We start from the raw sequence: 19,600 nt of genomic DNA on the forward strand, positions 1-19,600 counted from the left end.
CCAACTGATACTTCTAAATTCATTATTGCCAAGGGATTACCCAAGAGTGTTTCAATCGATATTTACCGATGAATATTCAAAAAAGACATTTGACATCTCTACTTTATGTAAAACCTTTAGATGTATAAATAGCATGGAGATTAAAACACAACCAGGGACTTGATAGCGTGCAGGAGATAAAATTTAGCGCACCAGACTGCAGCTCAAACCTGGAGTTGGATTTTTATCTCCTGCACCAGACTGGAGTTGGATCTGTAAGTGACTTGATAGCTTACGGGAGATAAAATTTAGTTTAAAGTTTTGTAGGGCTTTACCCTTGATTAGAGGGAGCCCTTCCAGAAATTCTCGACAGCCCTGGGAGACCCAAGGCCGAGGAGGGGGTTTGGAAATAGTTTTCAACCAGCAATTGACGCGCCTCGGTTATTACCTCATTAGCTGCGTCATTGCCCCAAGCGCAAAGATGAGTTTTGAAGTCATGCATCAACTGCATTTTATAATACCTTCATTCGCATCCCTAACTCAGACTTGAACAACATGGGACTAAATTTTGTTACTCTCACTTCCAAAAACAGCCTAGCAACTTGTAGGCTTCTAAAAAAATGTGGGTTGCCCTTTAACCTGCAAAAGGATTCAATTTGAAGCATGCGCTAGTATTTAGTCACAAGTAGTTCCTAGAGAAATTAGAAAAATCCCCATTTTATGCATGTTTAGTAACTCATGGTTGGGAGTTACTAGAAACGAGCGGTTTATGAGAAAGTTCGAATTTGATTTGGTGATTTACTTAAACTGTATCAATGTCGGTGTTTGAATATGTAGGAATGGTTCTTCAATAGAATCTCAGCTGAAAGTTGTATCCAAGTTGCCATTGGTGCTGTTGGTGTATTAAAACAGCATTTAGATAAGATATCTATTACAGACACTTGGTGTCAGATCTTGTGTACATTAAACCACTCCGATAAAATCTTATGTAATTGGTTATACCAGTAACGAAAGAGGACTACTGGCAACAATTTAAATCACAAATAGAGCTGGGTTTGTGTTGTGATGCATCACAAATAAGATCAACAACATACGGTTTTCCATTCAACATTGAGAAACTGATGCCATGGAGGGGGTTTTCAACCAGTAATTGAAGCGCCTCCGTTAGTACACAAATGCCATGCCGAAAAGTAAAAGACTAAAATTTCTGTTTTGAAGATTGTTAGGGTCCGTTTGATACTTCGCCTCAACTGAGATTTAACATGCCAGTCCAAGTTTCTTTCTGGACTTGCTAACCAAAGGAGGAATAATGCGCAGCAAAAAAGGAACTGGAAAAACTTAAAGGCCAACAAGCTGTCAGCTAAGCAGGATACAAAGTTTAGTTTTAAAATGTGGCAGGGGCCGCGCAGACACGTACCCCTCAGGAATAAATTATGACGTAGACTCTCCCTCTTGGGGAGATCTTAGGCAAGCATCCCTCCTTAGTGTGCAATGGAGGTCGCTAACCTAGGCCATGGACCTTCCTGATCATCCATAGACCCCGTCCAGGTAAGTATGTTTTCCCGTTCTACTTCTCTTGCTTTTATGATCCATCGTTTCCCCTTTCTCTTATCGGCACAAGCAATGTGGGACTAACAGTTTTCTTAAGATGAAACACTATGTAGTTTTTTGCCTGTTGCGCACCAATCAAAATGAATATTGGGAGTTTGCAACATTCAGTGGTCTAGTTCCAATGGTGCATTCTTATATTTAAAAGCTTCTCTGTGGAGACAACCTCACTTATGCGTTCTTTGTGTTTTCCGTTCATTAAAAGCTCATAAGAAGCTAGAATCAGTTTTCCAGTTTCAGTGTAAAGCTTTGTTGGGCCATTCTAATTCACTCTCCTTTGGTTGTGACATTGATCACACGAACTAATTTTATTTTCTTCATTGATGGGAGAATCAACCCCTCTTAGTTACCCGTGTGGTTGTTACACAATTGCTCTTGATTTTTCAACAGAGTAAAGAGACACAGGACCACTCCTCTTACAAGTCGTACTGCAGTAAAAGACTACAGCTGTAACAACCACCACCGACATCACAGAATATATCTTCTACATCATGATGGTTGAGAATTCTATCTCCAACAACAACTTCTTTCGGTGAATTTTAAGACTAGTTGTACAAAGCTTTAGTATCCTTTGGCAAAACTCATACCAAACGGGCCCTAAGAGTAGTTGTACAAAGTTGGTTAATTTCTCGGTTGTGTAAAGCTACGTAACAGGTTGGTATGGTCACTGGTCAGATTTATATTCTTAAGGCATGAGAATTGCCTAGAATTCTTATCTTGTCTTCTAGAAAAACCCCAGATCAAACATTTGTAGATGATATCACCTTCTTGATCAAACTCAAGAACAAGATAGATTTCTGCTCTATAGTCCCTAAGACATTCAGTTTTACATCCTTTATACACTAAGAACTCAAACTCATGGCACCCATAAAGCTACATGGAGTTCCATTTTCAACATGTACGGCTCGTGTGATGGCTTGCCTCGAAGAGAAAAACGTCCAGTATGAGATTTGTCCGGTCGATCTTAGTACCGGAGCACACAAACGTCCTGATTTCATTTCCAAGAATCCATTTGGTCAGATTCCAGTACTTGAAGATGGAGATATCACTCTTTTTGGTGACTTCTTGTTTGTTCGACCCGCTTTTAAGAATTTTGGTTTTTTTAATTATTGACATTTTCTTATCGAATTTTTTGTTCCAGAATCAAGAGCCATCTGTAGTTACATTGCTCACAAATACAAAGACCAGGGAACAGATCTACTTCAACATGGCAGTCTTCATGGTTTCGCAAAAGTAATGGTTGGATGTGAAGTAGAATCTCAACAATTCAACCCTGCAATGGGACCTATTTTCTTTCACACCTTCATTGCTCCTATGAGAGGTTGGCACCAGATCAGAAGGCCATCGATGAGAACGTCGTGAAAGTCGGGGCAGTCCTTGATGTTTATGAAAAGATGCTTAGCAGCAGTACATATCTTGCAGGAGATAGTTATACACTAGCTGATCTTAATCACCTTCCTTATATTACCTATATTATGAAGACTCCACATGCTAATTTGATAAATTCTAGGCCTCATGTTAAGGCATGGTGGGAAGCTGTTTCATCTAGGCCAGCTTCACTAAAGGTTACCCAAGGAATGACCTTGGGTAGCAAGTGATCACTTGGTTCCGTAAAATGTTTGTCACAAAACCTCTCTAGGGCGCATTTGTGGTGTGATGTACTCAATTTTAATAAGCGTACAGGGAATGGAATATGCAAGTGTGTTAAAGTGGTCGTACCTATAATAATGAAATAGTATTGTTGTCTCAAGCCAGTTAATTCTAAATTTAATTTCACTTTGATTGCTTAAATCGTATAAGCAGTATTATATTTGTAACAGTGAGTAGATATCGGACATGGCGAATCATGATTTTGCAACTGCCCTTTTTACAATGGGTTCTACATTAACTACGCCATACAATCCAAAATATTAAAGGGAATTTACAAAAACAGTCACACTTCCTTATTCCGGTTTACAAAAAGGTCCTACTGTTACAAAATATTAACAAAGCAGTCACTAGACAGCTAACTGTCCCGTTATGTCACGTGTCAGAGTTATGTCAGGTGGTGCAGTTACCTGATTACCCTTATGACAAATCTCTAAATATTTAGGACCGTCGGATTAAGACCTTCAAGAAAACCCTGATACATATATTCTACATATTCTTCTCCTGCCTCATTCCCCGCAACAGCTGCTCGATATTTTCAGCTCTGAAGAAACGGAGATGATGGCGACGAAATCATGAATCACCGCAAAACCCTTGTTCATACCCTAATTTGATTCTGTGCTTTTGAAGATTAGAGATGCAAAGAGGTAAGATCTAACAACCCTAGTTTTATTTTATGATTTAGAATCAGTAATTAAATGATGGTAATTAGTGTGTTATGAATTACAGGAATTCGATGAAGGGGTGTAGATTCAGGTGAAACTAGGGTTGCTTGAATGAAGAATTATGAACTGAATTAACGTATGGCGGTGGAACTAGTGAGCAGTTGCAGGTTGAATCTGTTGGTTACAGATAAGAAAGAATTGGAGGTAGTTGTATGTGGTGTATTAGAAGTTGAGAAGAAGGTGTTGCTGTGGTTAGAGGTGGTGGTGCATAAAAGCTGAATCCGGTGTTGGGAGTTGTTAATGGAATATATCTGGTGATGGCTTTGAGCTGAGTTGATAATGGATCTGGTTATGAACAATAGTGTTGCTTGCTGCTGGTTTGGTGTTCTTGCTTGCAAGTGGTGGTGTTACTGCTGCTTGTTGCTGCTGATGCTGGTGAAATAGATCAGGATCCATCTCACCGGAACTTCAGCCCGCATTCAGGATCTTTGTATCACATCCCCTAAGAGGGTTCACCGCCTCCTCTCTTGGGTATAGCCGCTGCCACCACCACCACCAGTTCATCACCATCACCTAAACAACTCCAGAGGGGTGTTTAAGACAAAAGTCGGACCATTTTTTTTAAAACAGTGAAGTCAGATGGAAAAATACCACTTTGCAAACACTAATTAAAGTTATGATCATTTTGTAAAACTAATTAGGGGTGTGTGATCATTCTATAAAACACCCAATATTAAACGAAAATGATAGCTTTATCGGGAAAAAAATCCCAAAATATATCCCGAAAGAGAATGGATACTCGTCGATCCATTTTACCCAACACCTATCCTAACGTTAGACGGCTGCTAAAGGCCACATGATCTCACTTGACTTGATGTTTATCGCAGTGAGCTAGTCTAAAATCATCCAATATTTAACTCCTACAAAATGAAAAAGTGAACATAAGATGATTTTTAAAGTCATAAACTTTGAAGTTTATGGTCAATCAATAAGAAGGAAAAAAACGTAATAATTAATAGATTAATCAGTTTTCTTACAAAGAAACATAGATTAATCTGTTTTCTTTCAAAGAAACATCTATAAATATGATCCAATCGGTAGATATAAAAGTTCTTACCTTCGATCTTACCAGGAGATTCAACGACACTTAACCATCCAGGAGGTGCCAAAAAGATCTCAACAATCTCGGTAGGATGGTCCATTTCGAACATTAACTGGATCAAGATTAACACGGATAGAAGCAGCTAGGAGTCATCCGGGTTTTGCGGGTGCATGCTTCATTTGTAGGACTCCGGCGCAATCCAAGGGATGATTATACAACAATTTTCTCCATCATTAGCACACGTTGGCGAGAAATTATGGATCAACCAGACGCAAAAAGAGGTAATCAAGTATCGTTCGAGGTACTCCGCAACAACAAGATACAAGAGTGTGAGTACAACATCAGATCAATTGCATCTGAACCATCTACCTTCGTCAAAGTTCCTATGGAAAGCATCAACCGCCTCTCGACCTTCGACACCCATACTATATTCGGAAAATGGGTCATTTGTCCAAATATTTTTAAAACATGGTTCAAATGGACAAGTAAAAATTAGTATGGGTGAAATGGACACCAAAAAATAGCATGGATGAAACTGGATTCATCCTGACTTTAACTTAAAAAATAGCCAGGATGAAACTGGATGCATCCTGATGTAAATTAAAAATAAGAAAATGTATTTGAAAATGGGTAGGATGAAACTTTTTACATCCTGACTATTTTTTCATTTTTTTCCATTTAAACAATATCAAAATCTAAGTGTCCTTTTCACCCAGGAATTGTTGATTTTGGTATTTTTAACCAATTTTGTGTACTATATTCTTGGCAATGAAATTTTTTGATGGGGGCATTTTTTGAAAGGGGCATGGGGGACAAATAATATGTTGACATGTGTCAAACATATTAATGAGTTTTGTTTCCAAAAATACCAACACCAATTAAGAAAACAAAATTTTCTCCAGAAATACACTTTTTTTGTATTTTTGGAAATAGAATTCATTAATATGTTTGACACATGTCAACATATCATTTGACCCCATGCCCCCTTTAAAAAACGCCCCCGTCAAAAAATTTCTCTAAATTCACAGTCTGAAATTAATATGGATTTTAACTTGGTCCATGGGAAACCAAAGTCAAGTAGAGTCTACTAGGATAGTCAATGATAGTAGGTACTAGTATTAAAGCAGTACTACTTGTTTGATTATATTCTCGTCAATCACGGAGAGTCTTAGCATGCCAGACAATGCACACAGCACGTCGGGTAGATAATCCCGAAACTAACGCCACAATTTGCGTTGTCACGGACTAAAACAATACGTTGTTCTATTAAAACAAAGTCATCACCATCTAATAGTAGCAGTTTCACTTCCATTTCCCTTCTACAAAGAGCTCCAGAGCTTGAAAGATTTCTGTAATTATCTTCTTTGTCCACATTTAAACTGAAACCAAAAATCTCGTTCATTCATTAATTATTCCAACTCTCCTCAAACAAGTGTCGTTACTATGGAAATGGCCGCCGGGGAGCAGATATCTATTGAACAACAACAAGAAATAAAGATGAAGGTCAGAAATGATGATTGCGACGAAGGATCTAGTAACACTCCTCGTCTTCCTCAGCATATTATTACAAATGGTATACTTACAAGAGTACCTATTGATAGTTTGGTTAGATTTAGATGTGTAGGCAAGTTATGGTCTAAGTTAATCGTCGAATATGATTTGAAGTTTATCGATTTACATTCAAGCCGAACTTATAGTAGCCGTGGATTTATCTGGCTGTTTTACAGTGATGCTGATCTTGATAGAGAATCTGATTTTGCTTGTGTCAAATCTAATGGTATTGTTTTCTATGATATTGATAAGAAAGAAAAGATGGTTTTTCGTTTTAGACCTGACACTGGTTTGGTAAACAAGAGTCTCAAAATTCGAGATTCTATAAATGGTTTAGTACTTTTATCTTGCGAAGAAGATGGAGTTGTTACTAATCATGTTTATAATCCAATTGCTGGATGTTCATTTCGACTTCCCATTATTCAAGGTATTCATCATTTGCAATTAGCTTAAGATTCAATAACGTAAAAGTACAAGGTTCTTTGTCTCTGTTCAAGTGATGTAGCTGAAGAGTGCAAGATTGTTACGCTAGGGAGTAATCCAGATGAATCTGTTGGAAAACAATTAATAAAAAAATAATTTTTTAAAGTTTTAATAAAAAATTATAATTTATTGTTTTATTTTGTGAATGAAACTTTTTAGTCCCACATCGTGGAGTTTCCAATTTTTAGTAGTTTTAAGAAACTATATAAAGCTTTTAGTCCCACATCGGGGAGTTTTTCTTCTTAAGTTGTATTTGTCAATTATATAAAGAAATTCACTACTTTTGTAAAATCTATGGGAAATGGGTTGCTCTATATTTTAGAGGGACCCCTAAGGGAAAATATTTTATAGCGGTTTTTAAGCATTCGCGATTTTCCTTAACGGTTTTTTCGGAGTTGCCAAGCTCAAGTTGAGCATCTACTACATATGCTAGTAGTAGGTGTATTAGGGTGTTTTATCCTGGAGATATCCGTCCTGTGAGGGCTATAGCATCACTCTTGAGTGTAGCCGGGCGCTAATGTCTTAAGGACAGCGTGTTGAACACGTGACTCACTTTATTTTCCAAAGTTTTGCCTTGTTGCTGTTGCGGAGATACGGGGAGCTTGTTCGTTTCGTCAAAGCAATCACTTCCATTATAAAGGAGCTAAGTATCAATAACTTTTGCTTATTTGATTTTTCTTTGTTTTTGATTATTGCACCCAACAATCTTAAGACATTAGTATTTGTAATAATCGAAAACGATTGATTGGTTTGTGAATCATGGATGTTAATTGTGGAGTGAAAAACAAAAACGAATTTCTGGTCAGCTGTAGAGTTTCAATTTTATCTTTTAATATAGAAGGAATTTCGATGAATCCTTTTGACACAACGTGGTAGACATCCTGATAGTTACCCGCGTAAAATTTCAGAATTTTTGGAGTTGTACAAATATTTGTTTGATATTTTACAAAACAGAAAAACGTTTCTGAAAAATTCTGACGAGCAGAAAATTGTTGTTAACTAAATTATTTTTTGTGGGGGTAACCATGAGTTTTTTGAAACGCTGATTCAAACGAAGTTTGTATATATAGATGTTATCTTCAAAACTCATATTTTACTTTCTGATTTGGAATTGTGATTTGTTAATAAAGGTGTCATCTCCGAGGGACATGGCTAATAGCCGCATGTGGTTGGAAACAAATCTTCCAAAGATGGCAAAGGTGAGAACATCGAACGCAACTATAAGCATGGTCTTCATGATAAAGGTATATTTCGTAAAACTGAATCCAGAATTACTTTAGTTAAAGGTGAGTGTTATGTTTGTAAAATTCCTGGCCACGCGGCAGTAAATTGTAGACAACATAAAAACCTTAATAAGTAGAAAGTTAATGCTAATTTAGTTGAAACAAACTAGAACGAGTTTGGTGGCGTGATGTCGGAAGTTATTTTAATAACCAATGTGAGAGACCAGTAGGTGGACTCTGGAGCCACCAAGAATGTTTGTTGAAACAGAGACCTGTTCACCTCCTATCATAGGATAGGGATGTCGAGAAACTCTTATTGAGTAACTCATATGCAATAGAGGTTGCATAAAAGGAAAAGTTCGAGCAGAAGCTCATATCTGTAATATTCTCACATTGAATGAAGTTTTCATGTTCCGAGCATATGCGAAAATCTTGTATCTTGTTCTGTTGTAGATGGAAAAATATTTAAGATCTTAATTGAATCTGGAAAACTTGTTGTAACTAGGCAGTGATTTTTTAAGCAAGAGTTATAGGACTTTGGGTCTATATAAGCTTAACGGAAAAACTGATGATGTGAACGTAGTTGATTCTTGTGATATCTTTGTGTGATTGATTGTTTTACGTGGTATACTTGGAACCGTAAACTTATAAGTCAATGCTTAACTGGCTAGCATAGGCTTCGTACCCAAATTTAGTTTGGATTTTGAACACAAAAGTGAAATCTGTGAAGAATCAAAATATGCTATAAAATCTTTTAGCACAAATGTTCAGAGTAATTATAAGCCTTTAAAATTAATTCAGTTAGGCCTAGTTGACATGAGTTCAACCCAAAATCATTGTGGTAAAAGATGGTTATAACTTCCGTAGATGATTGTACGAGGTACTATCTTGTATACTTGCTTAGGATAAGGATGACGCCTTAGAAGCCTTAAGATGTATAAACTTGAAGTTGGAAACCAATTAGAAGCCTTGAACATAACAACCGTATCCTTAAGGAGATGATAATTTCCATGTTGATTAGTTCAGGATTACCTGCGGCCTTGTGGGGGGAGGCAGTCCTCTTAACTAGTATATCCTGAATAAAGTACCCTTTTAAGAATCAGATGAAACTCCATATGGTTTATGGAACGGTAGATGACCTTCTTATGAATGTGTCAAAGTGTGGGGGCGTTTGATTAAGATTGTAATTCCTCTTCCTAAAAGAACTAGATTGAAACCAAAAATGTTGATTGTGTTTTCGTATAGGGTATATTGAGTATACTTCTACAAATAGATTTTTGGTTGTGTGTTCTGATTTTTTCTGACATTGATGTGAATATTATTACGGAATCTAGGGATGCTGAGTTCTTTGAACATGTTTATTCTAAACCTGTACCTCATTAGAGATGTGTTGTTGATCCCCTAGATTTATTTTCAAATAGTCAGAACTTATTTTAAAGGAAGATGAAGTTGATGTTGAGCCTAATAGAAGTAAAATAATTAGACTTGAGACTTCTTATGAAACCGACTTCATAACATGCCTAGCTTAGTCCGAGCCACAGACTTGTAAAGAAGCCTTGATATCTACTGAAACCCCATTCTGGTAAGAAGCTTCATTTAGTGAAATGGACTCAGTCTGTTGGAACCAGACTTGGGAGCTTGCTAGTTTACCTCCAGGTTGTAAGACCATGGGATGTAAATGAGTCTTTAAGAGGAAACGACAGGTAGATGAAACTGTGGAAAAATATTAAGCTAAGTTGGTAGCTAAAGGCTATAAACTAAAAGAAGGTGTAGATTTCCTTGATTCTAATTCAATTGTGACGGAAATTACTTCCGTTGAGATACTAATTGTTATTGCTGCCATAAAGAACGTAGAGATACATCAGATGGATGTTAAGACAGCTTTTTCTAAAACCGTGAATTAGGTAAAGAAATTTACATAGATCAACCTGAAGACTTTGTAGTGAAAGGTTGTGAATACAAAGTTTGTAATTTGAAAAATCTTTGTATGGTTTTCAAATAAGCATGTAAACAGTGACATGGAAAATTTAATCATGTGATAATGGATAGTGGATTTAAATTAATGAATCTGACAAGTATGTTTACAAGTAACTTGTTAAGGATGTCTGTGTAATTGTATGCTTGTATATTGATGATATGCTTGATACAAACATAGATGTGATCAATTCCACTAAAAACATGCACTGAATGAGAACATTGACTTGAAAGACTTGGGCCCTTTTGATGTAATCTTAGGGATGAGGATTAGAAGATAATCAAACATTTATAAGTCTTAGTCGTTCTCATTATGTTGAGTTGTGCTTAAGAGATACAATCAGTCTGATTGTAAACCTGCTTGTACTTCGTACGATTATTCTTGTAGTCTCAAGAAAAATAAGGGTAGTGGAGTATCTTAACTTGAATACTCAAAAGTTATAGGATGTCTGATGAATTTAATGAACTGTAAGAGTCCAGACATTGCCTATATTATGAGTAAGTTAAGTGGATATAATTGTAGTCCAGAGCAAGAGAATTCAGATGCACTGAGTAGAGTATTATGGTACCTAAAATACTCTTTTGATTTATGAAAGGTATCTTGTTGTCCTTGGGACTTTATGATGCAAACTGGATAGTTGACTCAGAGGAGTCTAAGTCTACGAGTGGATATGGTTTCACTCTAACATGTGGGTTTGTTGTTGGAAGATTTCCAAACAAACATATCTCTCAATTCATTATGGAATCTGAGAGTATTGCGTTAGATAAAGCATGAGAGGGGGCCGAGTGCCTAAGATGATTTTTAGAAGACATTCCTCTTTGGCATAGGCATGTGCCAGCTATATCTATACATTGTGTTAGCCAAGCTATAATAGTTAAAGATAAGAAATAACTAATCTCAATCGGCGTTATTTTCATTGATTGGATAAAGTCCAAGGAGAATATCGCGCAATCTTTGACGAAAGGTTTGTACAAAGAGATAGTTAAAAATGCATCGAGGGGGTTGGGGCTTAAGCTCATATATTAAACTTGCCATGAAGGATACTCAACCTTGCTGACTGGAGATCCCATGATCAAGGTTTCGAATGAGACAACTAATTTGTGGTGGGTAAAGGTAAACACTATCAGAGATTTTCATTCTCTATCCCTTCCCTATGGTGTAGACGTGATAGTGTGACTGCATGTGGAGGATGAATTTTTAATAAGTCTTAATGAGTTCTATAGTTTCAATTTAAGATTGAAGTGGGGTGTAGCAGTAACACTCTTTATGGAAACTCACCTATCTGAATGAGGAAGTGGGTTGCTTCCTGTGAGAATATGAGCTGATTCTCTAGAGCATTCTGAGAAACAGGATACGTCCAGGGCCAAAACGGACAAAACGGCACGAGCTTGGCAGCAATCTTGGAGATATCACCCGTGGTTGTTATCACGAATTACATCAAATGCTAGCAGTTCAAGACATAGTTCACTGTCTCTAGCAAGTAATTCTGGTAATATCTCACTAAGCAAAGGTTCAAGACCTCATGGACACCTCTGCCTAAAATGGTATTTCCTGCGTTTTTTATGTGATTTTCATTTTGATGGTTTTGGTATTACTGGAACTTAGGACCTAAAGGTCACTAAGGGTTCACTAGTTCATGCTTTTTCACTTTGGTGAAAGATACCTATAGTCTCACCATGTGAGAATTAAAGATGAAAGCTCTCAATACTATTATGATTTATGCAATCCATAGTATGACCCTGGGGTCAACACACTTTTGTGTGAGGGAGAGGACGTAGAAATGACTAGTATGATTTCAACACTTGCACGATCAGTCTGTTTGGATCGTGAGGTTGGGATGTTTATTTACCAAGATCTATCTGTGTTTTCATGTTTTATTGAGTTTTCATTCATGTGGGGGATTGTTGGAAAACGATTAATAAAAAAATAATTTTTTAAAGTTTTAATAAAAAATTATATTTTATTGTTTTATTTTGTGAATGAAACTTTTTAGTCCCACATCGTGGAGTTTCCAATTTTTAGTAGTTTTAAGAAACTATATAAAGCTTTTAGTCCCACATCGGGGAGTTTTTCTTCTTAAGTTGTATTTGTCAATTATATAAAGAAATTCACTACTTTTGTAAAATTTATGGGAAAGGGGTTGCTCTATATTTTAGAGGGACCCCTAAGGGAAAATATTTTATAGCGGTTTTTAAGCATTCGCGATTTTCCTTAACGGTTTTTTCGGAGTTGCCAAGCTCAAGTTGAGCATCTACTACATATGCTAGTAGTAGGTGTATTAGGGTGTTTTATCCTGGAGATATCCGTCCTGTGAGGGCTATAGCATCACTCTTGAGTGTAGCCGGGAGCTAATGTCTTAAGGACAGCGTGTTGAACACGTGACTCACTCTATTTTCCAAAGTTTTGCCTTGTTGCTGTTGCGGAGATACGGGGAGCTTGTTCGTTTCGTCAAAGCAATCACTTCCATTATAAAGGAGCTAAGTATCAATAACTTTTGCTTATTTGATTTTTCTTTGTTTTTGATTATTGCACCCAACAATCTTAAGACATTAGTATTTGTAATAATCGAAAACGATTGATTGGTTTGTGAATCATGGATGTTAATTGTGGAGTGAAAAACAAAAACGAATTTCTGGTCAGCTGTAGAGTTTCAATTTTATCTTTTAATATAGAAGGAATTCCGATGAACCCTTTTGACACAACGTAGTAGACATCCTGATAGTTACCCGCGTAAAATTTCAAAATTTTTGGAGTTGTAAAAGTATTTTTTTGATATTTTACAAAACATAAAAACGTTTCTGAAAAATTCTGACGAGCAGAAAATTGTTGTTAACTAAATTAATTTTTGTGGGGTAACCATGAGATTTTTGAAACGCTGATTCAAACGAAGTTTGTATATATAGATGTTTTCTTCAAAACTCATATTTTACTTTCTGATCTGGAATTGTGATTTGTGAATAAAGGTGTCATCTCCGAGGGACATGGCTAATAGCCGCATGTGGTTGGAAACAAATCTTCCAAAGATGGCAAAGGTGAGAACATCGAACGCAACTCTAAGCATGGTATTCATGATAAAGGTATATTTCGTAAACCTGAATCCGGAATTACTTTAGTTAAGGGTGAGTGTTATGTTTGTAAAATTACTGGCCACGCGGCAGTAAATTGTAGACAACATAAAAACCTTTATAAGTAGAAAGTTAATGCTAATTTAGTTGAAACAAACTAGAACGAGTTTGGTGGCATGATGTCGGAAGTTATTTTAATAACCAATGTGAGAGACCAGTAGGTGGACTCTGGAGCCACCAAGAATGTTTGTTGAAACAGAGACCTGTTCACCTCCTATCATAGGATAGGGGATGTCGAGAAACTCTTATTGAGTAACTCATATGCCATAGAGGTTGCATAAAAGGAAAAGGTCGAGCAGAAGCTCATATCTGTAATATTCTCACATTGAATGAAGTTTTCATGTTCCGAGAATATGCGAAAATCATGTATCTTGTTCTGCTGTAGATGGAAAAATATTTAAGATCTTAATTGAATCTGGAAAACTTGTTGTAACTAGGCAGTGATTTTTTAAGCAAGAGTTATAGGACTTTGGGTCTATATAAGCTTAACGGAAAAACTGATGATGTGAATGTAGTTGATTCTTGTTATATCTTTGTGTGATTGATTGTTTTACGTGGTAGACTTGGAACCGTAAACTTATAAGTCAATGCTTAACTGGCTAGCATAGGCTTCGTAACCAAATTTAGTTTGGATTTTGAACACAAAAGTGAAATCTGTGAAGAATCAAAATATGCTATAAAATCTTTTAGCACAAATGTTCAGAGTAATTCTAAGCCTTTAGAATTAATTCAGTTAGGCCTAGTTGACATGAGTTCAACCCAAAACCACTGTGGTAAAAGATGGTTATAACTTCCGTAGATGATTGTACGAGGTACTATCTTGTATACTTGCTTAGGATAAGGATGACGCCTTAGAAGCCTTAAGATGTATAAACTTGAAGTTGGAAACCAATTATAAGCCTTGAACATAACAACCGTATCCTTAAGGAGATGATAATTTCCATGTTGATTAGTTCAGGATTACCTGCGGCCTTGTGGGGGGAGGCAGTCCTCTTAACTAGTATATCCTGAATAAAGTACCCTTTTAAGAATCAGATGAAACTCCATATGGTTTATGGAACGGTAGATGACCTTCTTATGAATGTGTCAAAGTGTGGGGGCGTTTGATTAAGATTGTAATTCCTCTTCCTAAAAGAACTAGATTGAAACCAAAAATGTTGATTGTGTTTTCGTATAGGGTATATTGAGTATACTTCTACAAATATATTTTTGGTTGTGTGTTCTGATTTTTTCTGACATTAGTGTGAATATTATTACGGAATCTAGGGATGCTGAGTTCTTTGAACATGTTTATTCTAAACTTGTACCTCATTAGAGATGTGTTGTTGATCCCCTAGATTTATCTTCAAATAGTCAGAACTTATTTTAAAGGAAGATGAAGTTGATGTTGAGCCTAAGAGAAGTAAAATAATTAGACTTGAGACTTCTTATGAAACCGACTTCATAACATGCCTATCTTAGCCTGAGCCACAGACTTGTAAAGAAGCCTTAATATCTACTGAAACCCCATTCTGGTAAGAAGCTTCATTTAGTGAAATGGACTCAGTCCGTTGGAACCAGACTTGGGAGCTTGCTAGTTTACCTCCAGGTTGTAAGACCATGGGATGTAAATGAGTCTTTAAGAGGAAACGATAGGTAGATGAAACTGTGAAAAATATTAAGCTAAGTTGTAGCTAAAGGCTATAAACTAAAATAAGGTGTAGATTTCCTTGATTATAATTCAATTGTGACGGAAATTACTTCCGTTGAGATACTAATTGTTATTGCTGCCATAAAGAACGTAGAGATACATCAGATGGATGTTAAGACAGCTTTTTCTAAAACCGTGAATTAGGTAAAGAAATTTACATAGATCAACCTGAAGACTTTGTAGTGAAAGGTTGTGAATAAAAAGTTTGTAATTTGAAAAATCTTTGTATGGTTTTCAAATAAGCACGTAAACAGTGACATGGAAAATTTAATCATGTGATAATGGATAGTGGATTTAAATTAATGAATCTGACAAGTATGTCTACAAGTAACTTGTTAAGGATGTCTGTGTAATTGTATGCTTGTATGTTGATGATATGCTTGATACAAACATAGATGTGATCAATTCCACTAAAAACATGCACTGAATGAGAACATTGACTTGAAAGACTTGGGCCCTTTTGATGTAATCTTAGGGATGAGGTTTAGAAGATAATCAAACATTTATAAGTCTTAGTCGTTCTCATTATGTTGAGTTGTGCTTAAGAGATACAATCAGTCTGATTCTAAACCTGCTTGTACTTCGTACGATTATTCTTGTAGTCTCAAGAAAAATAAGGGTAGTGGAGTATCTTAACTTGAATACTCAAAAGTTATAGGATGTCTGATGAATTTAGTGAACTGTAAGAGTCCATACATTGCCTATATTGTGAGTAAGTTAAGTGGATATAATTGTAGTCCAGAGCAAGAGAATTCAGATGCACTGAGTAGAGTATTATGGTACCTAAAATACTCTTTTGATTTATGAAAGGTATCTTGTTGTCCTTGGGACTTTATGATGCAAACTGGATAGTTGACTCAGAGGAGTCTAAGTCTACGAGTGGATATGGTTTCACTCTAACATGTGGGTTTGTTGTTGGAAGATTTCCAAACAAACATATCGCTCAATTCATTATGGAATCTGAGAGTATTGCGTTAGATAAAGCATGAGAGGGGGCCGAGTGCCTAAGATTATTTTTAGAAGACATTCCTCTTTGGCATAGGCCTGTGCCAGCTATATCTATACATTGTGTTAGCCAAGCTATAATAGTTAAAGCTAAGAAATAACTAATCTCAATCGGCGTTATTTCCATTGATTGGATAAAGTCCAAGGAGAATATCGCGCAATCTTTGACGAAAGGTTTGTACAAAGAGATAGTTAAAAATGCATCGAGGGGGTTGGGGCTTAAGCTCATATATTAAACTTGCCATGAAGGATACTAAACCTTGCTGACTGGAGATCCCATGATCAAGGTTTCGAATGAGACAACTAATTTGTGGTGGGTAAAGGTAAACACTATCAGAGATTTTCATTCTCTGTCCCTTCCCTATGGTGTAGACGTGATAGTGTGACTGCATGTGGAGGATGACTTTTTAATAAGTCTTAATGAGTTCTATAGTTTCAATTTAAGATTGAAGTGGGGTGTAGCAGTAACACTCTTTATGGAAACTCACCTATCTGAATGAGGAAGTGGGTCGCTTCCTGTGAGAATATGAGCTAATTCTCTAGAGCATTCTGAGAAACAGGATACGTCCAGGGCCAAAACGGACAAAACGGCACGAGCTTGGCAGCAATCTTGGAGATATCACCCGTGGTTGTTATCACGAATTACATCAAATGCTAGCAGTTCAAGACATAGTTCACTGTCTCTAGCAAGTAATTCTGGTAATATCTCACTAAGCAAAGGTTCAAGACCTCATGGACACCTCTGCCTAAAATGGTATTTCCTGCGTTTTTTATGTGATTTTCATTTTGATGGTTTTGGTACTACTGGAACTTAGGACCTAAAGGTCACTAAGGGTTCACTAGTTCATGCTTTTTCACTTTGGTGAAAGATACCTATAGTCTCACCATGTGAGAATTAAAGATGAAAGCTCTCAATACTATTATGATTTATGCAATCCATAGTATGACCCTGGGGTCAACACACTTTTGTGTGAGGGAGAGGACGTAGAAATGACTAGTATGATTTCAACACTTGCACGATCAGTCTGTTTGGATCGTGAGGTTGGGATGTTTATTTACCAAGATCTATCTGTGTTTTCATGTTTTATTGAGTTTTCATTCATGTGTGGGATTGTTGGAAAACAATTAATAAAAAAATAATTTTTTAAAGTTTTAATAAAAAATTATAATTTATTGTTTTATTTTGTGAATGAAACTTTTTAGTCCCACATCGTGGAATTTTCCAATTTTTAGTAGTTTTAAGAAACTATATAAAGCTTTTAGTCCCACATCGGGGAGTTTTTCTTCTTAAGTTGTATTTGTCAATTATATAAAGAAATTCACTACTTTTGTAAAATCTATGGGAAATGGGTTGCTCTATATTTTAGAGGGACCCCTAAGGGAAAATATTTTATAGCGGTTTTTAAGCATTCGCGATTTTCCTTAACGGTTTTTTCGGAGTTGCCAAGCTCAAGTTGAGCATCTACTACATATGCTAGTAGTAGGTGTATTAGGGTGTTTTATCCTGGAGATATCCGTCCTGTGAGGGCTATAGCATCACTCTTGAGTGTAGCCGGGCGCTAATGTCTTAAGGACAGCGTGTTGAACACGTGACTCACTTTATTTTCCAAAGTTTTGCCTTGTTGCTGTTGCGGAGATACGGGGAGCTTGTTCGTTTCGTCAAAGCAATCACTTCCATTATAAAGGAGCTAAGTATCAATAACTTTTGCTTATTTGATTTTTCTTTGTTTTTGATTATTGCACCCAACAGAATCATGGAGAGATGTGGTTGTTTCTGAACCATATCTTCGTACACAGGATAACTATCGAGCGGCATTTGCCGGTGAGTCTTTGTATTGGTTGACTGATCTTAGAAACGGTAGTTATTCAGATAAGAGAAAGATACTTGGTTTTGATGTTACTAAAGAAGCATTTTACACAATAAAATATCCCGAGGGAGATTTGAATGATTCTAAACTACTTGAAATTGATGGATCACTCTGTTTCCTTAATTATGTGTCGTCCACGGGGAAGTTGAAGGTTAAAGGAGGATAAGGAAAAGAATCAACATCAAGAATATGAATGGGTATAGAAGTACAATGTTGATAATATGCCTAGTATAAATGGTTTGAGGCCACCAAACATTGGTTGTAAATCTGATTGTTGTTATGCAATCGTCACAAATCCCACAGTTAAAATCATATTTTGGACCTACAACAGGCGCCCTCATGAGGCAAACGGGGAGAACGGCGGTGGTTATGAGTTTTATGAGTTTTGCAGTTATGATATCCATTTAAAAAATTTGGAATCCATCTTTAAGATGAGAAAGAAGATATCTTACCTGTGGCATCTCAACCGCCTTGCCCACTTCTAGTCGAACTATATATGCTGGTATATACCAAAATCTCTAGTTTTTTCGAACGCTCAAATGATTGACTCTGTAGGTTATATTGCATTCTCATGATAATGAGTGTTCCTTGTGCATGTTTCTTTTTAATTTTAATATCGCAATGCTTGCACTAGAGTTCTAATGATTTATCACTTTGCAGGGTTTGTAAGATGGAACTTATAAGACAGATAAGTGAAAGAAGCATGATGTGCGGGAGCAATAGAATCAACAACTGGGCCTTTGGAGAGTTACGATTCGTAAGCAACCAACCGCAAGGGACTTAAGAATTTAGTAACTTTTTTCTTTTGTTAATCTGAGCCTCACAGGTGACTATTAATAAGGTAAATGAGTTAAGTTATAGATTTGGATCTATGACTATGTGAAAAGATCCTATGATAAACTAGGAGGCATATCTACTACTACCAAAGGAATGTAATGTAGAAGAATATAAATGGAACTTGTGTGATTGTGTGATGAAGATCCATTACTTGATGCTTTTTTGCTTCATTTTGCCTTTGCCCTTGTGGGTACAAAATACCGCACATTCGTTTAGCATGCGAAGTAACTCCTCAGATAGCATGCGACCACGACCGCATATAACATGTCCAAGATGACGAACTAGATGACATCTCCAGATCACAAGTAAAGTGTGAAGATCTATGCGATAGTAAAGAAACCGTGCGACAACGATGAATCCCTATGCAACATTGACGCACGTCAGATCCGAAATTAGGGGCTTTATTAGCTGTCCTCCACTACGTAAACTCCTATATAAGGAGACAAGCGACCTTGTGTTAAGAGGAGAGCTTTTTGGGTAGTCTGAGATTAGATATTTAGAGGAGAGAGTGTCTTATTTGCTTCCCAAGTTAGGATTTTCTCATATGTATGTACTTGTTCTTGAATTTTAATAAAAGTTCTTAGAGATTTCATTATGGTTTCTTAGATTTCTTGTTAAAATATCATAAGGGTGTAGTTGTAGGATTTCCTACAACTACATTTTGGCGCTAGAAATCAGCTCAAAATGATATACCCTGTTGGTGAATTTCTTTAAAAAACAAGCTTAAAATTGTTCATAGTTTTTCATCCCTCTATTAAGAATCTTTGAAAGTTTTAGAAGTTGAGATCTAAAAAATTCAACCAAAAGTTTCAATCTCAGAAAAGCAATCTTCATTGGTTAAG

The 19,600-nt window shown here is 36.4% G+C and overlaps 1 long non-coding RNA gene, 2 other non-coding genes and 1 pseudogene across 3 annotated transcripts; 2 read left to right on the forward strand and 2 right to left on the reverse strand.

Annotated features, from left to right (window-relative positions):
• Positions 1-306: 306 nt before the first annotated feature.
• On the reverse strand, positions 307-462 carry LOC113291958. The gene has a single exon (XR_003331661.1). It is a non-coding gene; the product is annotated as a U4 spliceosomal RNA (small nuclear RNA).
• Positions 463-1,373: 911 nt separating this feature from the next.
• LOC113292095 lies at positions 1,374-1,535 on the reverse strand. Its single transcript, XR_003331697.1, has one exon. It is a non-coding gene; the product is annotated as a U1 spliceosomal RNA (small nuclear RNA).
• Positions 1,536-2,256: 721 nt separating this feature from the next.
• On the forward strand, positions 2,257-3,341 carry LOC113285839 (annotated as a pseudogene).
• Positions 3,342-17,701: 14,360 nt separating this feature from the next.
• On the forward strand, positions 17,702-18,896 carry LOC113285840. The gene is made up of 2 exons (XR_003328970.1): positions 17,702-18,423; positions 18,582-18,896. It is a non-coding gene; the product is annotated as an uncharacterized LOC113285840 (long non-coding RNA).
• The last annotated feature ends 704 nt before the right edge of the window (positions 18,897-19,600 follow it).

The sequence above is a fragment of the Papaver somniferum genome, chromosome 6 (genome assembly GCF_003573695.1).
Source record: "Papaver somniferum cultivar HN1 chromosome 6, ASM357369v1, whole genome shotgun sequence".
Taxonomy (NCBI): domain Eukaryota; kingdom Viridiplantae; phylum Streptophyta; class Magnoliopsida; order Ranunculales; family Papaveraceae; genus Papaver; species Papaver somniferum.